Genomic DNA, 25,458 nt, shown 5'->3' on the forward strand with positions numbered 1-25,458 from the left:
TGTCCCAGCCATGAAAGATGCCAGTGATGTCACTGGTCCTCACTGAACATCTGTTGGGGGCCATTTGTCATCATGCTCATTCAGCAAGCACTTAGTAAGTACCTACTGTATGCCAGACCCTGGGCCGGGTGCCAGGGAAAAATAGTGAAGGAGGCAGATGGTCTCAGGGTAGAGCAGAAAACACAAGCAGCAAATAGTGAAGCAGGATACTACCTTGAGATTAGGAAGGATGACACTGGGGATGGGCTGGGCTTCTTCAAAGAGAGTGGCCCGAGATGACAACAGCCCTATAGGATCAATAGTTATCCCCATTTTCCAGGAAAAACACAACCAACTGAGGCCCAGAGAGGTTAAGTGGTCTGCCCAAATCAGCGGGGCCGGATTCCACGCTCAGGTCTCACCCCTTCATTCCACATGAGCTGTTAGGGTGCTGTATTAAAAAACTTTTTTAGGGGCGCCTGGGTGGCTCAGTCAGTTAAGCGTCCGACTTTGGCTCGGGTCTTGATCTCGCAGTTTGTGAGTTTGAGCCCCGCGTCAGGCTCTGTGCTGACAGCTCAGAGCCCGGAGCCTGTTTCCGATTCTGTGTCTCCCTCTCTCTCTGCCCCTCTCCCACTCATGCTCTGTCTCTCTCTGTCTCAAGAATAAATAAATGTTAAAAAAAATTTTTTTTAAACTTTAGTACTGTATTTTCTTTAACCATATCTATAAAAATATTATTCCCACAGGCAATCAAATAAGGATGATTTGTGAGACATTCCCTCGTTTCTTTTTTTTTTTTTTGGCATAGTAGATCTTGATTGCACACTTGTAGCACGTTTCAGATGCCAAATAGCCACATGTGGTGGCTAGCGGCTAACCTTGGGGAGCAGTGCGGTTCTAGCCACAGATAACCGTCAGGCCATAAGTTTGTCCTGATTCTTTCTTATGTTTATTAAGACTTTTTTTTCTGGGCAGTTCAATTTTCCCAGCAAAACTGGGGGGAAGGTACAGAGATCTCCCATATACCCTTTGCCCCAAATGGATATTTGCCCCAAATGGATATTCCCTGGTTATCAACATCCCACACCAAAGGCTGCATTTGTTACCATCGACGGGCCTGTGCTGACAGCATTGTCATCCAAAGTCCATAGTTTACGTTCGGGTCCACTCCTGGTGTTGGACATTTTATGGGTTTGAGCAAATGCTTGATGACCTGTACCCATCATTATGGCCTCATACAGAGTACCTCACTGCCCTGAAAATCCTCTGTGCTCCAAGCATGTCTTGTGTATCAGGACGTCTTGACAGCTGGCGCCTACCTGATCACGGAAGGACTGAGTGCCCCTCCCGGGGCTGGCAGATCCTAGAGAGAGTAAATGACTCGTGAGTGCACCTTCCGCAGGCAAAGCGGCCAGTCCGGAGCCCGCACCCAGACCCTCTCCTTTATGGGGCTCTCACACTCAGGGCCACTGTCCCCGGCCCTGATCACCCCAGAGCCAGGTGTCAGACCACTAAGAGACAAACCCTGTACCCCGGAGCCTGCGGAAATTATGCAAAGTAGCCAGTCCTGAGCCGCACGGGCCGCCTCACCCATTCCCTCCCGCGGACACCAGACTACAGGCTCTCACCCACGTTTTCCCCTCACTCCCTCTACCTCCTGGCCAAGCACCACACGGTGCTTCCCCCTGTGGCCCTGTGAGGACGGCGTGCCCCCTCCTCTTGACATCTGTGAGTAGCAAAGTATCTTTTTCATGACAATCGTCTCCTGGTCTAGTGGCCTCACCACCCCTGAATAGGCATAAAACCTACATTTTAAAGCAAATGCCAAGTGATGTGCAGAGAGCTGGAGACAGAGGGCAGATAATAGATGTACCGTGCCCTTGTGACGCTCACCGCCGGGGGGACTTTCACAGGATGCACGGTCTGCATTCTAGAGGAACGTCCACACACAGGCTGTCGGGATGCACAGGGCACCCCACCAGGGCTCCAGAGAGAAGGGAGACCTGAAGGGCAAGCAGGTGTTAGAGGTCAGAGCAGGACGCCAGAGGGACCTGCCAAGTGTAGGCTGGCTGGGGCGGGAGGAGACAGTCTATTCGTGGCTTCGTGTACCGAGCCAAGAAGGGTGACCTTCCTCGAAAAGGCACTGGGGAGCTGCTGAGGGATTTAGCCAGGGGAGGACTGCGGTCAGCCCTGTATCTGAGCTTTGCCAAGGTCATGTGGAAGACGCAGTGTGGCGACATGGGTCCGGGAAAGAGTAGCCTCAAGACTAACACCTTGTCGAGGCGTCTGGGTGGCTCGGTTGAGCGTCCGACTTCAGCTCGGGTCCGGTCATGATCTCGAGTTCGTGGGTTCGAGCCCCACCATCGGGTTCTGTGCTGACAGCTCAGAGCCTGGAGCCTGCTTCGGATTCTGTGTCTCCCTCTCTCTGCCGCTCTGTCTCCCTCTTGTTAAAAAATAAACATTTTACGGGCGCCTGGGTGGCGCAGTCGGTTGGGCGTCCGACTTCAGCCAGGTCACAATCTCGCGGTCCGTGAGTTCGAGCCCCGCGTCGGGCTCTGGGCTGATGGCTCAGAGCCTGGAGCCTGTTTCCGATTCTGTGTCTCCCTCTCTCTCTGCCCCTCCCCCGTTCATGCTCTGTCTCTCTCTGTCCCAAAAATAAATAAACATTAAAAAAGTTTTAAAAAATAAATAAATAAATAAATAAAAATTTTAAAAAATTAAAAAAAAAAAAGATTAACGCTTGTCTTCCCATGAGGGCTGGAGGAAGACCCTTTCCATGCTCTAAACAGCAAGAAATACAGGAAATGTTTACCAAGATCTACTGGGTGCCAAGTTGAGTAGTTACAACACCTGACAAGACAGACTTAGTCCCTACTGCCATGGAGATGTTTTAGTTTTATTTTTCTAACAATGACTTTACAGTGGCATCTGATGAATGCTGAGATGACACAATACAGGGACCCGGAAAAGAGAAAAAAAACAAATAACTAAAATCAGAAATGAAAATGGGGGAGGGGTGCCTGGCTGGCTTGGTTGGTAGAGCACGTGACTCTTGATCTTGGGGTTGCGAGTTCAAGTCCCGTGTGGAACGTAAAGATTCGGTAACAATAAATAAATGATAGATAGATAGATAGATATTAAAAAAAGAAAATGGGGGACACAACTACTAGCCTTACAGAAGTTTTTAAAAAGAATTAGAAGAGAACATTATGAACAATTACACACCAACTGATTAGACGATACAGATGAAATGAGCCAATTGCTAGAAACAAACTACCCAATCTGACTCAAGAATAGAAAATCTGAAAAGGGCTAGCAAAGAGATCGAATCAGCAATCAAAAACCTCCCCACAAAGAAAAAATCCCCCCAAACCCCTGATTGAACCACACAGCCCTACTTATTTTCATCTGTTTTCTTTTGGTGGGTGAGGGGTTCTGCACAGCATTTGACCCAGCAACCCCCAGACTCACCATCGGGTGAGGTGGAGACATCAGGACTCGGGGCCGAGTGAGGGGCAGCGCCAGGCTGGGTCTGCTGGGAGGGAGGACAGCAGCCAGAGGGAGCTGTGGGTTCTGACGGAGTCCTGCCTGGGTGGCAGGAGGAAAGGGGCTGGTCCCGCTCCCATCAAGATGGCCCTTGGCTCCCTTTTGACTGGCTCTTCAGCGTCCCCTGCAATTCCATACGAATTTTAGGGTCTGTTCTCCCATTTCTGAAAAGTGTTCATTGGTGTTCTGATAGGGATTGCACTGAATCTGTAGACAATGTTACGTCTTCTATGGACGGGGAGAGGTCTTTCCAATTACCTAGGTTTTAATTCTTTTTTTTTTTAATTTTTTTTTCCCAATGGTTTTTATTTATTTTTGGGACAGAGAGAGACAGAGCATGAACGGGGGAGGGGCAGAGAGAGAGGGAGACACAGAATCGGAAACAGGCTCCAGGCTCTGAGCCATCGGCCCAGAGCCCGACGTGGGGCTCGAACTCACGGACCGCGAGATCGTGACCTGGCTGAAGTCGGATGCTTCACCGACTGCGCCACCCAGGCGCCCCTTAATTCTTTAAGCGTATTTTGCAGTTCTCAGCCATAAGTCTTGTACTCCCTTACTGTAACTTATTCTCAAGTATTTTATTCTTTTTGATGCGATTGTAAATGGAATCTTGCCATTTCCTTGTCAATGGCTCATTGCTATTATATAGAGTGCTACGTGGAATTTAAACACTTAAAAAAAAAAAAAACTCCCTTTAGCATACAGCGTTCTCTTAGTTTCAGGTATACAATATAGTGACCCACCCCACCCCATTTACCCCAGATGGGTGGCGACCCTTGGGCCTCTGAAAAGAGTTTGAAAAGCTACTGCGTTGGGGGGAGTCCCTAGGGTAGCACATAGAACTGGTCAAATTTTCTATTTCTTCTTGAGTCAGTTTTGGTGTTTGTTTCTATGACTTTGTTTGTTGCACTCAGGCTATCTAATTTGTTGGCATTTGGTTATGCATAGAATTGTCTTGCAAACTTTTATTTCTGTGAGATCCAGAGTTTTGTCCTCACTTCCATTTCTGATTTTATTTAATTTTTTAAAATGTCTGTTTATTTATTTTGAGAGAGAGCATGAGGGGAAGGACAGACAGGGAGAGAGAGGATTCCAAGAAGGCTCTGTACTGCCAGTGGAGAGCCCGATGCAGGGCTCGAACTCACGAACTGTGAGGTCATGCCCTGAGCCGCAATCAAGAGTCGGACTCACCCAGGTGTCCCTCATTTCTGATTTTCGTTATTTCCTCTTTTTTCCTTACCCTAGGTAGTTTGTCAATTTTGTCATAAAACTGTTGGTTTTGTTGATTTTCTCTGTTGTTTTATATTCTCTATTCCACTTATCTCCACTATAATCTTTATTATTTCCTAGCTTTGGGCTTAAGCTTACTCTCCTTTGTCTAGTTAAGGTATAAAGTGAAGTTATTGATTTGAGATCTGTCTTCTTTTTTAATGTAGGCACTTATATTCCCTGAGTACTGTTTTGTTGATTTTTTTTTTTTTTACATTTATTTATTTTTGAGAGACAGAGCACAAGTTGGGGAGGGGCAGAGAGAGAATGAGACACAGAATGCGAAGCAGGTTCCAGGCTCTGAGCTGTCAGCACAGAGCCCGACGCGGGGCTCAAACTCACGGACCGCGAGATCACGACCTGAGCGGAAGTCCGACGCTGAAACGACTGAGCCACCCAGGCGCCCCCCAAGCACTGTTTTGTTGTGTCTTCATTTCCATTCATCTGCAAGTATGTTTTAATTTCCCTTGTGATTTCTTCTTTGACTCATTGGTGTTCAACAGTGTGTGGTGTAAGGCATCCAGATGGCCAACAGATCCACGAAAAGATGCTCAACGTCACTGATCATGAGGGAAATGCAAATCAAAACTACGATGACGTATCACCTCATACGTGTCAGAATCGCTAAAATCAACAACACAAGAAACAGCAGGTGTTGGTGAGGATGTGGAGAAAGGGGAACCCTCGTGCGCTGTTGGTGAGAATGCAAATGGGTGCGGCCGCTGTGGAAAACGGTATAGAGGTTCCTCAAAAAATTAAAAATAGAGTTAGCATATGATTCAGTAATTCCACTGCTGGGTATTTACCCAAAGAATAGGAAAACACCAATCCAGTGTGTGTCGCAGCACTGTTTACAATAGCCAAATTATGGAAAGAGCTCAAATGTCCACTGATGGATGAATGGATAGAGAAGTGGTGTAGGCACCCCTGGGTGGCTCAGTGGGTTAAGCATCTGACTTTGGCTCAGGTCATGATCTCGCAGTTCACGGGTTCAAGCCCCGCCTTGGGCTCTGTGCTGATGGCTCAGAGCCTGGAGGCTGCTTCAGATTCTGCGTCTCCCTCTCTCTCTCTCTCTCTCTCTCTCTCTGCCCCTCCCCTGCTCGCACTCTGTTTCTTTCTCTCAAACATAAATGTTAAAAGATACATTAAAAAAAGAAGTGGCCTATGTATATACAATGGACGATCACTCAGCCATTAAGAAGAATGAAATCTTTTCATTTGCAATGACATGGATGGAGCTAGAGGGTATAATGCTAAGCAAAATAAGTCAAAGAAAGACAAATACCATATGATTTCACTCACATGTGGCATTTAAGAAACAAAATAAATGAACAAAGAAAAAAAGAGACAAACCAAGAAATATACTCTTAACTACACAGAACAAACTGGTGGTTACCAGAGGGGAGGTGGGGGTGGGTGAAACAGGTGAAGGGTATTATGAATACATTTATCCTGATGAGCACTGAATAACGTATAGAATTGTTGGGTCACTATATCGTATACCTGAAACTAAGAGAACGCTGTATGCTAAAAGGAATTAAAAAGAAAAAGTGTTTAAATTCCACGTAGCTGAGAATTTTCCAGGTTTCCTTGTGTCACTGATTTCTAGCTTCATTCCACTGTGGTCAGAGAAGATAATTTGCATGATTTCAACCTTTAAAACATTTTTTATTGTTTTTTGAGAGAGAGACAGAGCATGAGCCGGGGAGGGGCAGAGAGAGAGGGAGACACAGAATCCGAAGCAGGCTCCGGGCTCTGAGCTGTTCAGCACAGAGCCTGACGCGGGGCTCGAACTCACAAACCGTGAGATCATGACCTGAGTCAAAGTCAGACACTTAACCGACTGAGCCACCCAGGTGCCCCTGATTTCAATCTTTTAAGATTCATTGAGACTTGTTTTGTGGCCTGACATAGGGCCTATATTGGATAATGTATTGCATGCATTTGAAAAGAATGTGTGTTCTGCGGTTGTTTGCTGGAATGTTCCAAATACATCTGTTAGGTCTGCTTACAACCAATATTGAAAATGGAGTACTGAAGTCACCAGCTATTATTGTAAAAGGGTCTATTTCTCCCTTCATGCTGCCCATGTTTGATTCATGTTTTCTGGGGCTCTATAGTTTGGTACATATATGTTTATTTATTTTTATTTTTAAACATTTTTTAAAAAAAAATTTTAAGTACTCTCTTCACCCAACATGGGGCTTGAACCCACAACCCTGAGACCAAGAGTCGCGTGCTCCACCCACTGAGCCAGCCAGGTGCCCTGGTATGTATGTGTTTATAATTATTGTATCTTCTTAATAAACTGGCCCTTTTATCAGCAAGTAACGTTCTTCTTTGTTTCTCATAACAATTTTTGACATAGAGTCTATTTTGTCTGATAGTACTATAAATATGCCAGCTCTCTTTTAATTACGATTTACATGGAATTTCTTTTCCCCACTCTTCATTTCCACCTATTTGTGTCTTTGGATCTTTGTGTCTGATGCTCTTGTAGAAAGTATATAGCTGGGTCAGGCTCTTTTCTCCTCTGTCTGCCTTTTCTTTGGAGGGTTTAATCTACTTATCTTTGAGGTAATTACTGATAAGAAAGAACTTACTCCTGCTATTTTGTTATTTGCTTTCTTTTTTAACCTTATTTGTTTCAGAGAGAGTTCACGTGCAAGCAGGGGAGGGGCAGAAAGAGATGGGGAGAGAGAGGATCCTAGGAAGGCTCTGCACAGTCAGCACTGAGCTGGACGTGGGGCTTGAGCTGATCAACCGTGAGATCGTGACCTGGGCCGAAATCAAGAGTCAGGTGCTTAACCGACGGAGCCACCCAGGTGCCCCAGTGTCAGACATACCTTTAAAAGAAATAATAAAATAGGGGTCCCTGGGTGGGTCCGGCGGTTAAGCATCTGACTCTTGATTTCGGCTCAGGTCGTGATCTCATGGTTTGTGAGTCCGAGCCCCACGCCGGGCTCTGCTCTGGTAGCAGGGAGTCTGCTTGGGATTCTGTCTCCCTCTCTGCCCCTCCCCCCTCATGCGGTCTCAGTCTCTCTCAAAATACATAAATAAATAAGCTCTTAAAAAAACAAAGGTATGGGGGCGCCTGGGTGGCGCAGTCGGTTAAGCGTCCGACTTCAGCCAGGTCACGATCTCGCGGTCCGTGAGTTCGAGCCCCGCGTCAGGCTCTGGGCTGATGGCTCGGAGCCTGGAGCCTGTTTCCGATTCTGTGTCTCCCTCTCTCTCTGCCCCTCCCCCGTTCATGCTCTGCCTCTCTCTGTCCCAAAAATAAATAAATGTTGAAAAAAAAATTTAAAAAAAAAATTTTAAAAATTAAAAAAAAAAAAAACAAAGGTATGTCTTATACCTATTTTTTTCCTTAATTTTTTCACTACTACTTTCTTTTGCATTTCATTGATTTTTTTTACAGTGTACCATTTTGACTCCCGCATTTCCTGTTCTGTCTATATTCAGTTATTTTCTTACCATTTACCTAAGATTACAATTAATATCTTCAACTTGTGACACTCCGGTTTGAATTAATACCAGCTTGGCTTCAAGAGGATACAAAACTCTGCTCCTGTACAGCTGCTTCTCTTCCCCTTTATAGTGTTACTGTCACAATTACATCCTGATATATTCCATTCCCATTATCATACCTTTGCAATTCTTGCTTTAGGCTCTTGTTTCTGAAATCACACAGGAGGGAAAAAGAGTTGCAAACTAAAAGTACAAGAACACCGGCTTTTATATTTACTTATGTAGTTGTCTTTCCGGTGCTATTTTCCATGTGGCTTTGAGTTGCTAGCTAGTGTTCATTTCAGCCTGAAGGACTCCTTTCAGTCCTTTTTTTTTTTTTTTTTTTTTGTAGGGTAGGTAGGCCAGACACCGAGTCTCTTAACTTCTGTTTATCTGGGCATATCTCTATTTCTCTTTCATTTTTTTATTTAATTTTTTTAACATTCATGTATTATTGAGAGACAGAGAGACACAGAGTGTGAGCAGGGGAGGGGTAGAAAGATGGGAGGACACAGAACCTGAAGCAGGCTCCAGGCTCTGAGCTGTCAGCACAGAGCCTGACGTGGGGCTCAAACTCACGGACCCTGAGATCATGACCTGAGCCAAAGTCAGCTGCCCAACCAACTGAGCCACCCAGGCACCCCTCTCTTTCATTTTTGATGGATAGTTTTACTAGAGACAGAATTCTTGGTTGACAGGGTTTTTTTTTTTTTTTTTCATTCAGCACTTCATTTTCTAGAAACAAATTTTTTAACGTTTATTTATTTTGAGAGAGAGAGAGAGAGGCAGAGAGAAAGGGAGAGAGAGAATTCCAAGCAGGCTCCATGCCATCAGCACAGAGCCTGATGCAGGGCTTGAACTCATGAACCATGAGATCATGACCTGAGCCGAAATCATGAGTTGGATGCTTAACTGACTAAGCCACCCAGGTGCCCCTCGTTCAGTACTTTAACTGTCATTCACTGTTTTCACAACATCCGGTGAAAAATCTGCTGTTACTGATTGGAGACCCCTTGTATGTAATGAGTCACTTCTCTCTCGCTACTTGACAGGTTCTCTTTGTCTTTATTTTTCAACAGTTCAATTATAATGTCCTGGTGTGGATCTCTTCCAGTTATCCTGCTAGGAGTTCGCTGAGCTGCTTGCACAGATGGATGACCGTTATTGAAGTTGGTAAGTTTTTTGGGGGGCGCCTGGGTGGCGCAGTCGGTTAAGCGTCCGACTTCAGCCAGGTCACGATCTCGCGGTCCGTGAGTTCGAGCCCCGCGTCGGGCTCTGGGCCGATGGCTCAGAGCCTGGAGCCTGTTTCCGATTCTGTGTCTCCCTCTCTCTCTGCCCCTCCCCCGTTCATGCTCTGTCTCTCTCTGTCCCAAAAATAAATAAATGTTGAAAAAAAAATTAAAAAAAAAATAAAGTTGGTAAGTTTTCAGCCATGGTGTCTCTGAATAGTCTTTCTCTTTTTCTCTCCTGCCTCTGGGATGCCCATGACTTTTCTAAAATATTTTTTAAAGACTGTATTTCTTGTTGTGTGTGGTCTCTGAAGCGTCAGTTCCTTTGGCTTCTAATCAGCTAATTGTTGGACAGAACTTTCTTAAATGCCTGAAAGAAGAAGACAGGAAGGACGAGGAGGGAAGAGAAGGAGGAAGGTGGAAGAGGCGAGAAAGAGGAAGAGGGGAGAATGGGAGAAAGGAAAGAGGAGAGAAGAGAGGAAAGGAGACAACGTACTTTCCTGTTCTTTGCAGACTAGTCTGGGTTGGGGCGCTCCTGCAACACCAAGCCAGGTTGTTTACCAATCTGCCTTGGTCTTTACTTCCTGCTTGTGGTGAGCCTGAATGGGGGGAACACCTAGGGGTTTCCACAGTCTTTTCTGAGCATGCATCCGGACCTGGGCATGGGAGGCTTTTCAAAACCAGTATTTCCCCCAAGTAACTCCTCCCAAGCAACTCCCCCAAGTAAGCTTCCCCCCAAGTAACTCCTCCCCCCAAGTAACTCTCCCCTCAAGTAATTCCCCGAAGTAACTCCAAGTAACGCCTCCCCCAAGTAACTCTCCCCCAAGTAACTACCCCCCAGTAACTCCTCCCAAGTAACCCCCCCAAGTAACTCCCCCCCCCCGCTGTAACCCCTCCAAGTAACTCTCCCCCAAGTAACTCTTCCCAAGTAACTCCCCAACCCAGTAACTCCTCCCCAGGTAACTTCCCAAATAACTCTCCCCCCAAGTAATTCCCCCCCAAATAACTCCCCCAAGTAATTCCCCCCCAAGTAACTCCTCCCAAGCAACTCCTCTCAGGCTTTCCGCACACCTATTGTTTGTCCCAGCTGTAATCTTGCCCCCCCCCCCCCCCCCGTGGGAGCACCTTGCTCATCTGCGTTCAGTGCGCTCAAGGAAGACCTTCCACACAGTCCCTTCCTGCTTTGAGAGAGTTGCAACTGGGCAAGACAAAGGCCAGTGCCTTGTCATCGCCTCAAGGAACCCCCAGACGGGGCACACCAGGCACATGCGGTTCCTTGGGAACAAGGGGTTTCTGTTTCGTTTCGCTTCGGGGGAAGGGGTAGCCAACGACTTTCTTTGAAAGAACGGTAAGGGTAAAAGAGGTGACGTGGACGTCCCCCTGCAGCAGAGAGAAAAGGGAAGGACAAGCACAGCGGGCACACGCCTCCTGGCACGGAAGCCACTCGCGCGGCCGTGGGGAGGCCCACCGAAGGCTCGGCTAGCGGCACTGTCCCGGGGCGTCCTCATCAAAAAGACACCCAGGGGCTCTGGGGCCCCAGCTGGCGCAAGCTGCTTACTTACGTGGCCACCAACTCTTTGGCGGATTTCACTCTCTCGGCGCAGTTACGTGAGTGACTCGGCCATTTGCGCGGGGACCGCTCTGCGCAGCTCTGGTTGTGAGCGGGTCACGCGTTTCTGCGAGCCTACCCCACGCGCCTCCGTGTCCAGCCTGCTCTCCCGGCCACCGCAGTCCGGTTTCCCGGCACCCTGAGGAAGGCTCGGCCACCCCGTGGGTCCTGAAGCTCCACCAGCTCCTCAGCACCCTCCCCCCCCCCCACCGTGAGGTTGGCGAGGAAGATCGATCGGGTCACCGTTCCTCAGAGCCAAGGCTGTGGATGGGCGGATGCGGGAGGCACAAGGCTCCGAGTGGATCCGCTGGCAGGCCTAGCCTCCGGGTCCCGCAGGGGGGCCTGGAGTAGGGGGACACTGTCGTAGTCACGGCAGGTGGCTTAGGAGGGCTGGTGGCCTCGCAGCCCTGGATCTGCACGGCAGGGGCCCTGGCGTGGTCAAGGGCACTGCCAGCAGGGGTCAGGACTCTTGGACTGGGACGGCCTGAGGACCACACCTGCTTCATGAGTGCCTGTCACGTGCCAGGCACTGTTCCAGAGTGCAAGGTGGCCGGCTGGCTACATGCCGGGTCCCGTCCTGAGGAACTTTATATCCATCGATGTGACAGCGGAGTCGGTCACGTGCCCAAGGAGTCAGGGCTGACTGCAGTACGCCAGCACCCCCCCGGGCCACTGGGCTATGCGGTCCCTCGGTTAAAAAAGAAGGGACGGGTCAGCCGAGGAGCCCGAAAGCCCCGCGGGGCCCCAGGCTGCACCCGAGTTGACCGCAGCAGGGAGTCAGGACTGGGCAGCTGGGCGGCTGGGCGGCCTGGTGCTCGGCCGAAGCTGCTACGCGTCTCTCCCACGGCTGCCTACGGAGGCCCGTCACCAGGCGTGTGTTTGGGTGCCGCGGGGTGGGGCTGTGTCCGGAGGTGAGTGGCAGCTTCTTCCGAGGCTGCCTGCCGGTGCCGGCCAGTGCCGGCCAGCACGGAGGCAAGGCCTGGTCCTCCAGGGGCTCCAGGGGTGGGGCCCGCAGAGGGCTAAGGTGTGCCGACGGGTCCAAAGCCGACGGGGAGTCCTGCGAGTGCCGAGTCTGGATGATGGGACCCGTTGGGTCACCTCCTGTACGCGCGAGCTCTTGTGGGCTTCAAGCTGAGCGATCAGTGCCCCTCCTCCAGCGTCACCGAGACAAAGAGACCCGAGCACCCACTCCCCCTGCCTCCTTTGTACCCCGTTTTCTCCTCTCTGCCCATCTCCAGTGACAGATCTGTCCCTCAGTGTTTTAAATGTTGGTTTTATTATTATTCAGGTATGGTGAGGCCAACAGATCAAGAGACAGTTGCCATCGGAAAGACAGTTGGTGGGTGACTTGGTCGGTTAAGCGCCCGTCTCCTGATTTCGGCTCAGGTCATGATCTCACAGTTTGGTGGGTCTGAGACCCTCATCAGGCTCTGCACTGACAGAGTGGAGCCTGCTTGGGATTCTCTCTCTCCCTCTTTCTCTGCCCCTCCCCTGCTCGTGTGCACGCTCTCTTTCAAAATAAGTAAACTTTTTTTAAACAGTTACTCACAGATCCCACGAGGAGGGCACACAGCACACCATGCAGGGCCCCACGGGGAAGCACCAGGGGCTGGCAGGAGGCAGAGACGTGGGCAGGAGCCTTTACTGTAGTTTCTACAGGACGAAAAGGCAAGGTGGACAGATTTGGGATTGGCTACTTTGAATCATCTCGGTGGGCTCTGGGGTGGAGGGGCAAGCCTAGTTGTCGGGGACCTGGCCCCGGGGAGATCAGGGCAAGTGGACCCTGCCTCTTGGCACGAGGCCACCTGCTAGACAGGGGCTCTGATTGGCTGCTTTGCACACATAGGTGCTGTGGCAGGCGAGGGCTGTGTTATCTCTAGGAACTAGCCCGGCCTGGGCAGGGCGGTCCCTCCCGGAGCAGCGAGGCCCCAAGATGTCAAAGCATCAGAATATAGAAAAGAAAAACTGGAATTGACACAGTCCTCACCCCTCGGCTCTCACTGCCCACTCTCCCCTCTCGCCTGTCTCTGCAGCCGCCCCCTTCGGCAGTGGATGAACACCAGTGATGTGTCTCTGGTCTCCTCGACCCAAAGAAGCGCGGCCTCGCTGACCCTTCCTGCCTCACTGTCCCCATCACCTCCCACTTCTGGACTCCTGGCTCACAGGCCCCTGGTGGCTCCGCTGTGGCTCCTGCCTGCTTTTGCTGCACAGGTACACCTGCTTTGCGTCCTTCTCCCCTCCCCTCCGTCAACTCTGGGACAAGAGCATTTTCTCAAGGTTCTGTCCCTGATCCCTTTCTCTGGGCTCAGGATGAGGCCACACAACAACCCCCCTTTGGTATTTTAGCTGCTGATGAAAGGGCTGTTGGTGCCTCACGGGCCGTGTATCCACTTGTGAATCCCTGGATGCAAAATTCACTTGCCCTTTGACATTGGCTATAAAAGTCAAAGATGTCTCCTCCTGGGGATGGGGGAGAAAAGAACTGGGCCCGGGACACCTGGAAGAAACATGGGAAGCCTTTCAAAGTCTGCAACGTGAAGCGAAGACTGGGGCTTTTTGGTCTTTTTAGGTGTAACTTTTGGGGGTGTGGGGTGGGAGAAAAACATGGTTATTTTGTCTGCCATCATCTCAGTGTTCTCAGCCTGAGAAAGCCTGATGCACCCAAGCCCTGACCCCCAACCTTCACGCGAGTCTTTGGCATCTAGTGGGAGAGACAGCAGCCTCCGGATACAACACAGCTCGTACCCCAAGAGAGGCAGGTGCCAGCCCGACCGCCCAGTGGCCCTCCTGGCTCCGGCTCCAGAGTGCACACCTATCCAGGTTCCCTGTCGCGGCTACAACAAATGACCTCAGCCACGGTGGCTTAAAGCAACGCAGATTTATGAGCCTGCAGTCCTAGAGGGCACAAGTCCTAAAATCAAGGTGTTGGCAGGGCCAAGATCGTCCCGGAGGCTTTGTGGCCGATCTGTGTCCTCACCTCCTCCGCCTTCTAGAGTGGCCTGCACGCCCCGACTCATGGCCTTCCTCCTCCTGCAAAGCCAGCCACGAAGCACCTTCCGGTCTCTGCCTCTGCAGCCTGCTTCTGTCACCACTCTCCTTCTCTGACCCTCTGGCCTCCCTGTCCTCAGGACCCTTGTGATGACATGGGGCCACCTGGATAATCCAGGATCATCTCATCTCCAGAGCCTTAACCACATCTGCAGAGTCCCTTTTGCTATGTAAGGTGACATATTCTCAGGTTCTGGGGATCAGGACAATGGACATCTTGTGGGGGGGAGCATTATTCTGCCTGCCGCAGCACCCATGGGGGTCACACTTCTGAGACAGGTGCCCACGAAACACTTCTTCAGGGAAGGGATATGTGGACCCAGTTCTGGAACATGGTGGGTCACCCAGATGTGATCTGAGGGCCTTTGACATCAGCCCGAGAAGCCAGGCAAGGGAGACCCCTTTCCAGGCTCAGTTCTGCAAAGTGAGGGATTCTCACCCGGGGCAACTCTGCCCCCAAGGGACACCTGGCAACGTCTGGAGAGAGAGGTGGTTGTCACAGCAGGAGAGGAGGGACGCCCCCTCACCACAAAGAATCCTCTGGCCCAATGGCCAGTGCCCCTACAGCACAGCTACTAGCCCGTCTCCTGGCCAGGTCTCCAAACCCCGAGGGGCTCCACCACCCTCTTGGAGGGTTTCTGCTCCATGACCTTTGGCCTCTGACACCAGTCCCGCCTTTCTTGAGAAAAGCAGTTTTCAGTTTCTCCTGACCCTTGGCCTGCACTGGGTACATTTGAGTGGGTTGGACACTCCTAGCTGGGGAATTTGAAGGCCCAGGAAGAAGAGGATGGAACAGGAGCAGTGCTTTCCACCCACCCCACCCCACCCCACCCCTCCCCACCCCTCCCCACCCCATCCCTCCCCAGGCTGACTGCCCTGGCCTCTGGGTCCCCATGCTGGGAAAGGGAGGCAGATGGTGTGCTAAGGACACTGGTCACTGGGTGGGGACTAAGCTAGTTCACTCACGCAGCACAGGGCAGCAGGTGACAGACCCGGGACAAAAGGAGGGAGTTGGGGGTGAGCTGTCCCCCTCCAGCTCCTTGTTGCTGCTGCCCTGTAACACAGTCAGCAACAGCCCTGGAGTCAGATGTGTGGTCACTGGGCCGGGGCAGGGGTGCAAGGGCCCCCAGCTTCGGGGGCCTGATTTGCTGGTGGGGGCGGGGCTAGAGGCAGGCCCTGCCAGAACACGATCAGCCCAGGCTAGGGTCTTGGAAGGGCCTGCTTCTTGTCCATTCGGCCAGCAAACCTTTGACACCTGCCGGGTGCCGGGCCCTGTGCTGGGCAGTGGGCGTGACAAGACTCAGCCGGTCCCTCAAGGGGCCACAGTGACCAGGAAGAGCAGGGCTCATGCTGGTGACTGCTTACCTGAGCTAGACCCCGTGCCGGGGGTCTCACCGCTGCTTTCTTCGTGGCATGGTGGTGGGGGTAGGGGGACAGACTTACTGCCCTTCTAGGGGAAGGGACGGGGCATGTTGGCCAGGGAGGAGGGAGGCGGAGGTCTGGGCCGAGCAAGCCCCCATGCAGCAGTACAGAGAGGGGGAGGAAGGACAGCATGTGTCCATGGGGGCTCCCCTCGGTGTGAGACCGAGAAGACCCTTGCTCCTGGGGATAGGAGGGTTGCTCTGGGAAGATGGCCGGACCCCACTTTTACTCCTTGCTGCCCGTAGCTAATCTGGCCGGCCTCTGTGGACTTCCATGTGGCTGCTCTCTGGGCTGGAGTCCCTGATGTATGGCTCCCCATCCCCCCACCGGGGCCCCAGGTCAGCCCCATCCACAGAGAATGGGGTGTCCAAGCCCCAGAATCCTGCTTCCTGAAGCGTGGAAGGCTGGGCGGTGCCCACGGATGACGAGGGGCCGCCTGAGCTCCTGGGCCAACCCCTGCGGGAACCCGGGGGGCTGTGGCACAAATCACACACTTCCCTAGTGTTGTGGACTGAATGGTGTCCCCACGTCCGGAACTCATGTGTCACAGCCCCACCCTGCAGGACCTCAGAATGTGACTGTGTTTGGAGAGAGGGCCTCTAAAGGAGGTGATCAAGTTAAAATGAGGCCATCAGGGTGGGCCCTGATCCAGTATGACTGGTGTCCTTACAAAAAGGGGAAATTAGGACACAGATGCGCACCGAAGACCGTGTGAGGACACAGGGGGGTGGGGGGGGGGGGGAAGGCGGCCATCTGCAGGCCAAGGAGGGACGCCTCAGAACAAACCAGCCCTGCCCACACCTGGATCTTGGGCTTCTGGCCTCCAGAACGAACCAGGAGGAAATATTTTTTTAAACGAGAAGAAGACTGTATTTAAAACATACCATCAGATACATATAATAGTATCAACCATTTATTTAGGGGCGCCTGGCGTGTGACTCTTGATCTTGGGGTTGTGGGTTTGAGCCCCAGGATGGTGTACAAAGGACTCAAAAATGAAATCTTTAAAAATACAACCAAAAACATTTATTTGATGTTTTCAGCGCGAGGAAATAAATTTGTTGTTCATAAACCACTCAGACCGGGCTGCCTGGTTATGGCCGCCAGAGCAAACACTACGTCCAGGGTCCAGGACGTACCTGAGACAGCGGCGTATCGGGTGCCTACGGATGTGGGGAAGGAACAAAGATCAAGACAGACCCTTCCTCCATGGCCATGGCTTCTCCACTCTCCTGTGTGGACCTGGTGCTTTAACTGCACTGAGGAGGGTCCTTCCCTCTAAACTCAACCATCTTAAGCCACTGGGCCCCAGTTGAATGGGGGAGTGGAAAGAACGCCCCCCAAGATGCCACCATGAGCCGATGACCCCCCACCCAGCTGAGCTCTCCTTCTCCACAGTGGTCCATGCAAACTTTCTCCTCCGGACGCTCCTCTCTCCTAGACCCCACCCACCTCTCATCTGCATCCCACTTGGTCTTTCCTACTGTCCATCCCCTTGGGCCCGTGCCCTACTCTCCCCCTCATTTTTCCAGCCTGGGGTGGAGGGTCACGTGCAGTGCAGGTGCGATTCTGTGCCCCACCTTGTTCCTGTACATCATGAGCTCTTTATTTAGCACCACGGTCCCAGCCAGTGGCCCCTCTCTGCCGATCTCTGGGAACGTGTGATCCTGCGCCCACTTGATCCTTCTGTAAAATGGGGCTAAGAGGACCCAGCTCAGAGGCTGACTGTGAAGACTGAACTGCATCCACACAGTGGTCCGCCTGGAGGCGGGGAGCCCCTCTTATTCCATACGGTTGCAGGCCTCCTGTCTTTTCTAGCGGACGTGCAATTCACCGAGCCAGCCTCACCTCTGGGCATTCAGGTTGATGCCAAGCCAAAGGTGAGTCACTGAAGTCCACGAGAAGTGTCCTCCGGGGGGCGCCAGGGTGGCCCAGCCGGTTAAGCATCCGACTCTTGACTTCCGCTCAGGTCACAATCTCGCAGTTCCCAAGTTCGCACCCCATGTCGGGCCCTGTGCTGTCAGTGCAGAGCCTGCGTGGGATTCTCTGTCTCCGCCCCTCCTCCTCTAGCTTTCTCTCTCTCTCTCTCAAAAATAAAAAAATTTTTTTTTAATTTATAGGAGAAAAAGTAACATCCTCCTGCAGACAGCCCTTCCACGGGTGACTCAGGATCACTGTGAGTGGTACGACCACAGGGGCAGAATATGAACCCTCTTCTGTGCTGCGCAGGTATCTTAAAATGGGTGTCTTCCCAATTTAATGGGGTGCCGCCCCCGAAGAGAGCCAACGTGGGGGGTTCTGGCATGATCTTCACCTGGACTAGCCCTCATCCTTGGGCCTCGACAACTCGGTGGGAGAGCTGCTCTGAGGTTTGTTGACTCTCCCCTCCTGCGAACTGTTTTTGATCTTTGCTCCTTTGGTTCTTATCGATTTGTGTGAGCTTTTAATAGACTGATAACCCCTGGCTTGTTCCTATCACACAACTGGCTCTTGACACAGAGTTCAGGGTGCCCAGAGCGCTCCGAGAAAGGCTGCTGGGTGTGCTTTGGGTATTTTGTCTGGGGAGCTGGGAGGTTTGAAGATTTTTTATGATACAGGGAGTGTGAGTGTTGGGGGGGGGGGGGCAGAACCTGGTAACAGAAACATCCATCCTTTGGTGCTCCTGCCCCAGCTCGTCAGGGGCGGGTGGGAGGCACCGTGCACGTGGACTGCGGCGAGTACGTGAGTCCCTGGCCTGCTCCCTGTGAGCTGGAGGAAGAACAAGGCTGGAGAAGCGTCGCAGAGGCTACCTCCCTGCCAGTGACTCGCGAGCACGAAGTCTCCAGCTCATTTATAAAGACAAGATCAGGGAAGCCAGCCTGGTTGTTTCTTAAAAAGTTAAACATAGCGTTACCATGTGACCCAGCCATTCCACTGCTGGCTGTACACCCAAGAGCGTGGAAACCATGTTCGTAGGGGCGCCTGGGTGGCTCAGTTGGTTAAGCGTCTGACTTGAATTTGGCTCAGATCTCGACCCTATGGTTCATGGGATCGAGCCTTGCACTGGGCTCTGTGCTGATGGCACGGAGCCTGTTTGGGGTTCTCTCTCCCTCTCTCGCTGCCCCTCCTTCCCTCTCTTTCAAAATAAATAAGTAATAAAATACATATATACGTATATGTATATATGTATGCACACACACATATATTCACATATCTCGTGGTTCATGGGTTTGAGCCCTGTGTCAGGCTCTGTGATGACAGCTCAGACCCTGAAGCCTGCTTCAGATTCTGTGTCTTGCTCTCTCTCTGCCCCTCCCCTGTTAGTGCTCTCTCTCCAAAAATAAACATTAAAAAATTTTTTTAATAAATAAACATTAAGAAATATTAAAAAAATAAAAGAGGGGTGCCTGGGTGGCTCGGTCGGTTAAGCGTTTGGCTTCGGCTCAGGTCATGATCTCACAGCTCACGAGTTCGAGCCCCGCGTCGGGCTCTGTGCTGACAGCTCGGAGCCTGGAGCCTGCTTCGGATTCTGTGTCTCCCTCTCTCTCTGCCCTTAACCCCCTCACATTCTCTCTCTCAAAAATAAACAAACATTTAAAAAAAGAAAAGAAAAGAAACATTCACAAAAATCACTGCAGAAAACCCAACAAATACACGTGAAACATCTACAGGCAAAGCAAGAGACCTCGTTTGGCACAGAAAGGAAAAATCAGAAATCTTAAAAATGAAAAACAAAAGTGAGAGTGGCTACTCAGGTCACTGTAGAAACGCGGGTGACCGAGTGCATACACCTGGAAGTGAAAGCGATCGCTATGGGCGATACGCCAGGACAAGAGGGGAGGCCAGGCCACTCCGTGACCCCGGGAGCCAGAGCTACAGGGCCTTTCCTAGCCTTTGACCTGATGAGAGATAAAGCGTCCAGTGCCCTTCTTGCAGGGGAATGCTTACAGGTCAGTCAGATGCAGAGAGATCGTTCTGGAAAACAAAACTTGCCAAGCTCGCCCAGGTCAGTGACCCACGTTATCTCAGGTGGTGGCGGTTGAGGAGCCGCGGTTTTCAGACGAGAAGCGGGGCCGTGCTGCTCTTTGGGGCGTTAACGGCGCCACGTGCTCTGCCCAGTGCCCGCTCCCCCTGTGTCCCTGAGCAGGTGCTGCCACCTGCCTTTCACTAAGAAGCAAACAGAGGCGCAGGGAAGTTACTAGCACAGTGGTTCCTGAAAGACAGCCCCGCATCTCTATGCCTGCTCCAGGGACGGGCCTTCCAGGTCAGAAATGTGCGCAAATGGGAACCACAGGGCACCGACACCCAGAAGGAGCCTTGGCTACCTGGTTTTCCAATTCTGAAATGATCAGGGACCTGAGCTCCAAACCGTGGCTCACCTGAAAATAAATGCTGCTGCCTGAGAAGAAATATAGCTTATTTCTTTACACAACTGACCTACTCAGTACTCGAGATGGAATCAGACCGGAGTTGGGGCTGTGAAGTGCATGAGTGCCCGAAGGTTCTCTGGGCTTGTCCAGGCCTGCCCGGCCTCTGTTCTCAGAACAAATATCTGCTTTGGTGCCTCGGCTCTGGGAGCTGACCAGTGAACGGCTCACTGGACAGCGACACCCATTTCTTATGGCACCAAAATAGCCCCCACCCACTTTGGGAACCCTGTAAATGGTTCAGATGTCACAGCTTCTGATGAGGTCAGCACAAAGCCCGCTTAGGATTCTCTCCCTCCCTCCCTCCCTCCCTCTCTCTCTCTCTCTCTCCCTCTCTCTCTCTCTCTCTCTCTCTCTCTCTCTCTCAAAATAAACGTACATACATACATACATTTCTCTTTGGCTACAGGACAAATTCTTTTACATGCTCACTGCCTATGGCAGGTGTACTGGTTCCTTGAGGCTGCTGTCACGAATGACTGCGATCTTGGTGGCTTGAAACAACACACATTTATTCTCCTACGGTCCTAGAGGTCAGAAGTCTGACATCAGTCTTGCCAGACTAAAATCAGGGTGTCAGCGGGGCTGCAGCCCTTCTGGAAGTGCTAGGAGGAAATCTGTTTCTGGCCTTTTCTAGCCTCTAGGGGCTGCCTGCATTCTGTGCCTCAAGGCGCCTCCTCCACCGTCAAAGCCAGCAACGGGATCACCGAACTCTGACCTCTGCTTCTGTCATCACATCTTCTCTGACTCTGATCCTCCTCCCCCGCTCTTGTAAGATCCTTGTGATTACATGTCCCATGCAGATCATCCACAATAATCTCCCCCTCTCTAGATCCTTAATGCCATCTGCAAAGTCCCCTTTGCCAGGTAAGGTCACACAGTCATAGGTGCCAAGAGATTAGGACATGGACATCTTTGGGGGCTGTTATTCTGTCCACCATAAGAGAATTCACATACTTGTTCTGAAGAGGGCCAACAGTAAATACTGTAGGCTTTGGGGGCCATCTGGCCTCCGTTACCAGGACTGGCTACACAATTTTCAGGGCCCAGTGCAAGATAAAAAGGAGGGGACTCTTATTCGTGTGTTATTAACAATTTTAGAACAGTGGGGTGCCTGGGTGGCTCAGTCGGTTAAGTGTCCGACTCTTGATTTTGGCTCAGGTCATGATCCCATGGTTCACGGGTTCGAGCCCTGCGTCGGGCTCTGTGCTGACAGCTCGGAGCCTGGAGCCTGCTTTGGATTCTCTGTCTCCCTCGCTCCCTCTGGCCCTCCCCCGCTCATGCTCTCTCGCTCTCAAAAAATAAGCATTATTAAAAAAAAAGAATTTTAACACGGGGACAGAAGTGCAGAGCCCTATGAGATTATACAGTTTGCACAGCCGTGACGCAGGCCCTGCCTGAGCAAATCTGCTTCTGTTATGGCCGGAAAGCAGCCGTGGGCCACATGCAGACAACAGGCGTCGTTGTGTATCAAACCTGATGGCGACAAGCAAACTGTGATTTCCTCGTGTCACAAGATGCTATTCTGCTTTTGCTTCTGGTGTTGTTTAAGTCGGCTCCACGTCCAACGTGGGGCCTGAACCCATGACCCTGAGACGAAGAGTCACATGCTCCACCGACTGAGCCAGCAGGGACCTCCTCTTTCGTTATCTTTTCAACCACTTGAAAATGGAAGCATCGTTTTTACGTACAGGCCGACAAAACCAGGTGTAGGCTGAACTGAGCTATAATCTGCCAGCTTCTGGTCCACAGGATAAAATCCCATCTCTGCCTGACTCGCCAGGGCCCTCCGAAGCTGGAGACTGGCATCTAGTCCCACCTCACAATCTGCATCCAGCACTCCTGACGGTTCCCGTTCCCTAACAGATCCCCCAAGACAGATGATCGTGCCTTCTTGCCCTCGGGCCCCTCCATCCAGAAACCCCACGTCCCACATGCTCCCACTGTGTTCCAGCTTGGACGCTGCCCTCCACGAGGTGGCTCTGTGCCTATCCCGTCACCCTGGCTGGACTTACATGTCTGCATGTCCTCCTCTCCTTCAGGGAGTGATGTGTTCAAGTGCGGGGGTGCAGGCTAAGTTATCTTTGGGTCTCCTGACCTCACGGGCCCTCCGAACTTAAAGTGACACCAAGAAGAATCTAGAACTTTGGTAGCTAGAGTGTACTCAGATTCCAACCCCTAAAAACCAAAACTACGCTTCTTACCTAAACCAAAAACCAAACAAACAAAACCCCAGAGCGAGAATTTCCTACCTTAAATTCAGACCAAGAAAATAAAGATCCCTGAGACCAAGCTGACCTGGGTTCCAATCGTGACTGTCCTTGCGAGTCATGTGCCTTTGGACAAGTCACGTCCCTTGCGCTTCAGACTGAGTCTCGATTCGCCACGCTCACCAGGCCGTGTGACTCGCCCCTTCCAGCCCATGAGTCTCCTCTCCTGCCCCTGTCTCCACCACTGGCCTTTTCTCAGTTCCTAAGTGTGCCAGGTTCCCACCTGCCTCAGGGCCTTTGCACTCGCTGTTCTTGCTGCCTGAAACATTCTGTCCCTGTTTGCCTGGTGACCTACCCTTCCTGACTCAGCTGCAACCCCACTGACCTGGAAAGTCTTCCCTGGTCACTCCAAAATGAAGTCGGGCTCTCCTGCTACATGCTTTGCTGGCACTCTGAACCTCTGCAGACTGTAATTATTTTGAAATTTTGTAGTGATAGTCATTGTGTGATTTCTCATCACTGTTAACAAGAATAGGATTTAATAAGTACTTCATGCCACACTCTGTTCCAAAGGGTCTAAAAGTGGGTGATTTCATTTAATTCTCCCAGTGCCTTCACAAAGTATTATAATCACCCCCATTTCACAGAAGCTGAAGCTCAGAGACGTTAAATAACTTACCCAAGGTTGCACACCCAGTCGATGTCAGAGTTGCCCTCTTAAGCCTGTACCCACAGGTTGACTGGGACTTCCGTGAGGGCAGATGCCCGTTCTAGCATGGTCACTGTTGTATCCCCAGGGCTGAGCATCTGCACCGGGTACACTGTGGGTGATTAAGAAGTATCGATGACCTAAGGGGCACCTGAGTGGCTCAGCCGGTCGAGCATCCGACTCTTGATTTTGGCTCAGGTCATGATCTCTGCTGACCATGTGGAGCCTGTTTGGGATTCTCTCTCTCCCTCTCTCTGTGCCCCTCCCCTGCTCACACTTTGTCTCTCTCTCTCTCTCAAAATAAATAAAATAAACTTTAAAAAAAAAACTTTCGATGACCCAAAAGAAACAACACCCCAGTAGCAATGAGCATTCCAAGTGCCCAGATCTTGGTTTCTTTTTATCTTATTTTTATTTCTTTACCGTTTATTTATTTTTGAGAGAGAGAGAGACAGAGTGAAAGCAGGGGAAGAGCAGAGAGAGGGAGACAGAATCGGAAGCAGGCTCCAGGCCCTGAGCTGTCAGCACAGAGCCCAATGCGGGGCTCAAACCCACAGACTGCGAGATCATGACCTGAGCTGAAGTCGGACGCCCAATTGAATGAGCCACCCAGGTGCCCCCAGATCTTGGTTTCTAACACTACTCTCTAATAAAAGGAACCAGGCTGGGAGAAATGACTGATTCTAGGACTGGGGCAGGAAATATGTGAGATAAACCCGAGGCAGCCTGTAGTACCAGAGTAAGGAAGTGCTCCCAAGAAAACCAAAAAACCCCAAACCAAATACACAGACGGGAATGTGTCGAGGAACCACAGGAGCCAACTGAAAGCACCCTCAATGGCCAAAGCTGGAATAATTCAAATAAAATAAAGTAGTATTGGGTTATAGCCCAGAGAATAAAATAAATATCTAGAGATCACACTGATATAATCACATAATGCATAAGCTGGGGGGCGCCTGGGTGGCTCAGTCGGTTAAACGTCTGACTTCAGCTCAGGTCGTGATCTCGCGGTTTGTGAGTTCGAGCCCCGCGTCAGGCTCTGTGCTGACAGCTCGGAGCCTGGAGCCTGTTTCGGATTCTGGGTCTTCCTCTCTCTCTGCCCCTCCCCTGCTCGTGCTCTGTCTCTGTCTCTGTCTCTCTCTCAAAACTAAATAAACGTTAAAAAAAAAAAAAATTAAAAAACAAACCAAAAAACTCCCATCTCACAGAGCTTTTGTGAGGATTACACAGAAGAATGCACATGAAGATTCAGCACCAGATTCGGAGAATACGCCACCACATTCTACTAAATCCACGCCATCCACTAGAGGAGCCGCAAGCTCTATGTCACTAAATTAATTAATTTATTTATTATGGTACTAAATTTAAATTAAGTAAAAATGAAGAATGTTAAAAATCCAATGCTGTGGTGGCACCAGCCACACGTCAAGTGCCCCAAAGTCACCTGGAGCTGATGGCTACTAAATGAGCGGTGATAAAGAACATGCCCATCGCTGCAGGAAGTTCTACCAAACAAGGCACTAAACAACGAATGGCATAATTACTTGCTCAATTCCTGCGATCCCTCCGCACTTGCCATCTTCTCAACCCTCCCCACCTCCCTCTTTCAAAGGGCAACCCCCGCATTCCCCATACTCCCCTTCCCCAATGTACTTTTTCTTCTTACCCCTTTCCACCACTTGATGGGGAATCCGCTTCATTTCTTTTCTGTCTCCCCAGCTAGCATTGCAGGGTCCAATGCAGGAGCCACGTGGTTGCTGAGCTCTTGAAACGCAGCCGGTCGAACCTGAGATGGGCCCTACGTGTAAGACATACAAGATTTCAGAGACTTGTGGGGGAAAAGAAAAAAAGGATGTAAAAGACCTCTTAAGTTTTTATATTGATTACACGTAGAAGGAACATCTTGCACAGACTGAAATAAAACACATCGTTAAAAGTAACTGTTTTTAACTTTTCTTTCCCCTGACACAGCTACTAGAAAATTTAAATCACGCCCCTGGCTAACATTTGGGGCTAGCATTTTTGCCTGTTCGCTGCCCATACAAGTGACTGGCGTATAGTAGACACTCAATAAAACTTTAATGACTAACTGCTGAGCTGGGCCTCTGGGAACCCGCTAGCTCCAGTAGTCAACGCTGAATTAAGGCTGACCACGTCCCATGCTCCACCTCCTCACCATACCAGATAAGGAAACTGAGGCCCGGAGAAGTGACGTCAGTCCCTTCCCAACGGCACGTAGTGCGGAAACGTCGGGGTCGGGATTCGAACCCGGGTCCTGTCCCCACAGCCATGGCGCGCTGACCATTACTACCTGGCGGGGCGGCGGCGGGAAAGACAGGCGCGGGTCACACAGCATGCGCTCCACAAGGGGCGCGGCTCTTCGGCCACCGCCTTCCGCCGGCCTCCGTGGGCTGGGCCCCAGCCGGCCCCCACCGCGGCCATCGCCGGCCACCCGCGTCTCCGCCGGCCGCCGAGCCCTTCGCAGGCGGCGCCAGCCGGAAGTCCCGCCTCCGCCGCGCGCCCC

General features: G+C 51.2%; 1 long non-coding RNA gene across 2 annotated transcripts; it reads right to left on the minus strand.

The window, feature by feature from the left end:
• Positions 1-613: 613 nt before the first annotated feature.
• LOC125160796 (uncharacterized) lies at positions 614-25,418 on the minus strand. Of its 2 annotated transcripts, XR_007150376.1 has the most exons (6): positions 25,246-25,418; positions 24,601-24,732; positions 22,905-23,046; positions 12,689-12,792; positions 1,789-1,982; positions 614-1,342 (listed from the first exon to the last, which is right to left on the minus strand). It is a non-coding gene; the product is annotated as an uncharacterized LOC125160796 (long non-coding RNA). The 2 variants fall into 2 exon arrangements; XR_007150375.1 differs by lacking the exon at positions 12,689-12,792.
• Positions 25,419-25,458: the final 40 nt, after the last annotated feature.

This window comes from Prionailurus viverrinus, chromosome A2, assembly GCF_022837055.1.
Source record: "Prionailurus viverrinus isolate Anna chromosome A2, UM_Priviv_1.0, whole genome shotgun sequence".
Lineage (NCBI taxonomy): Eukaryota > Metazoa > Chordata > Mammalia > Carnivora > Felidae > Prionailurus > Prionailurus viverrinus.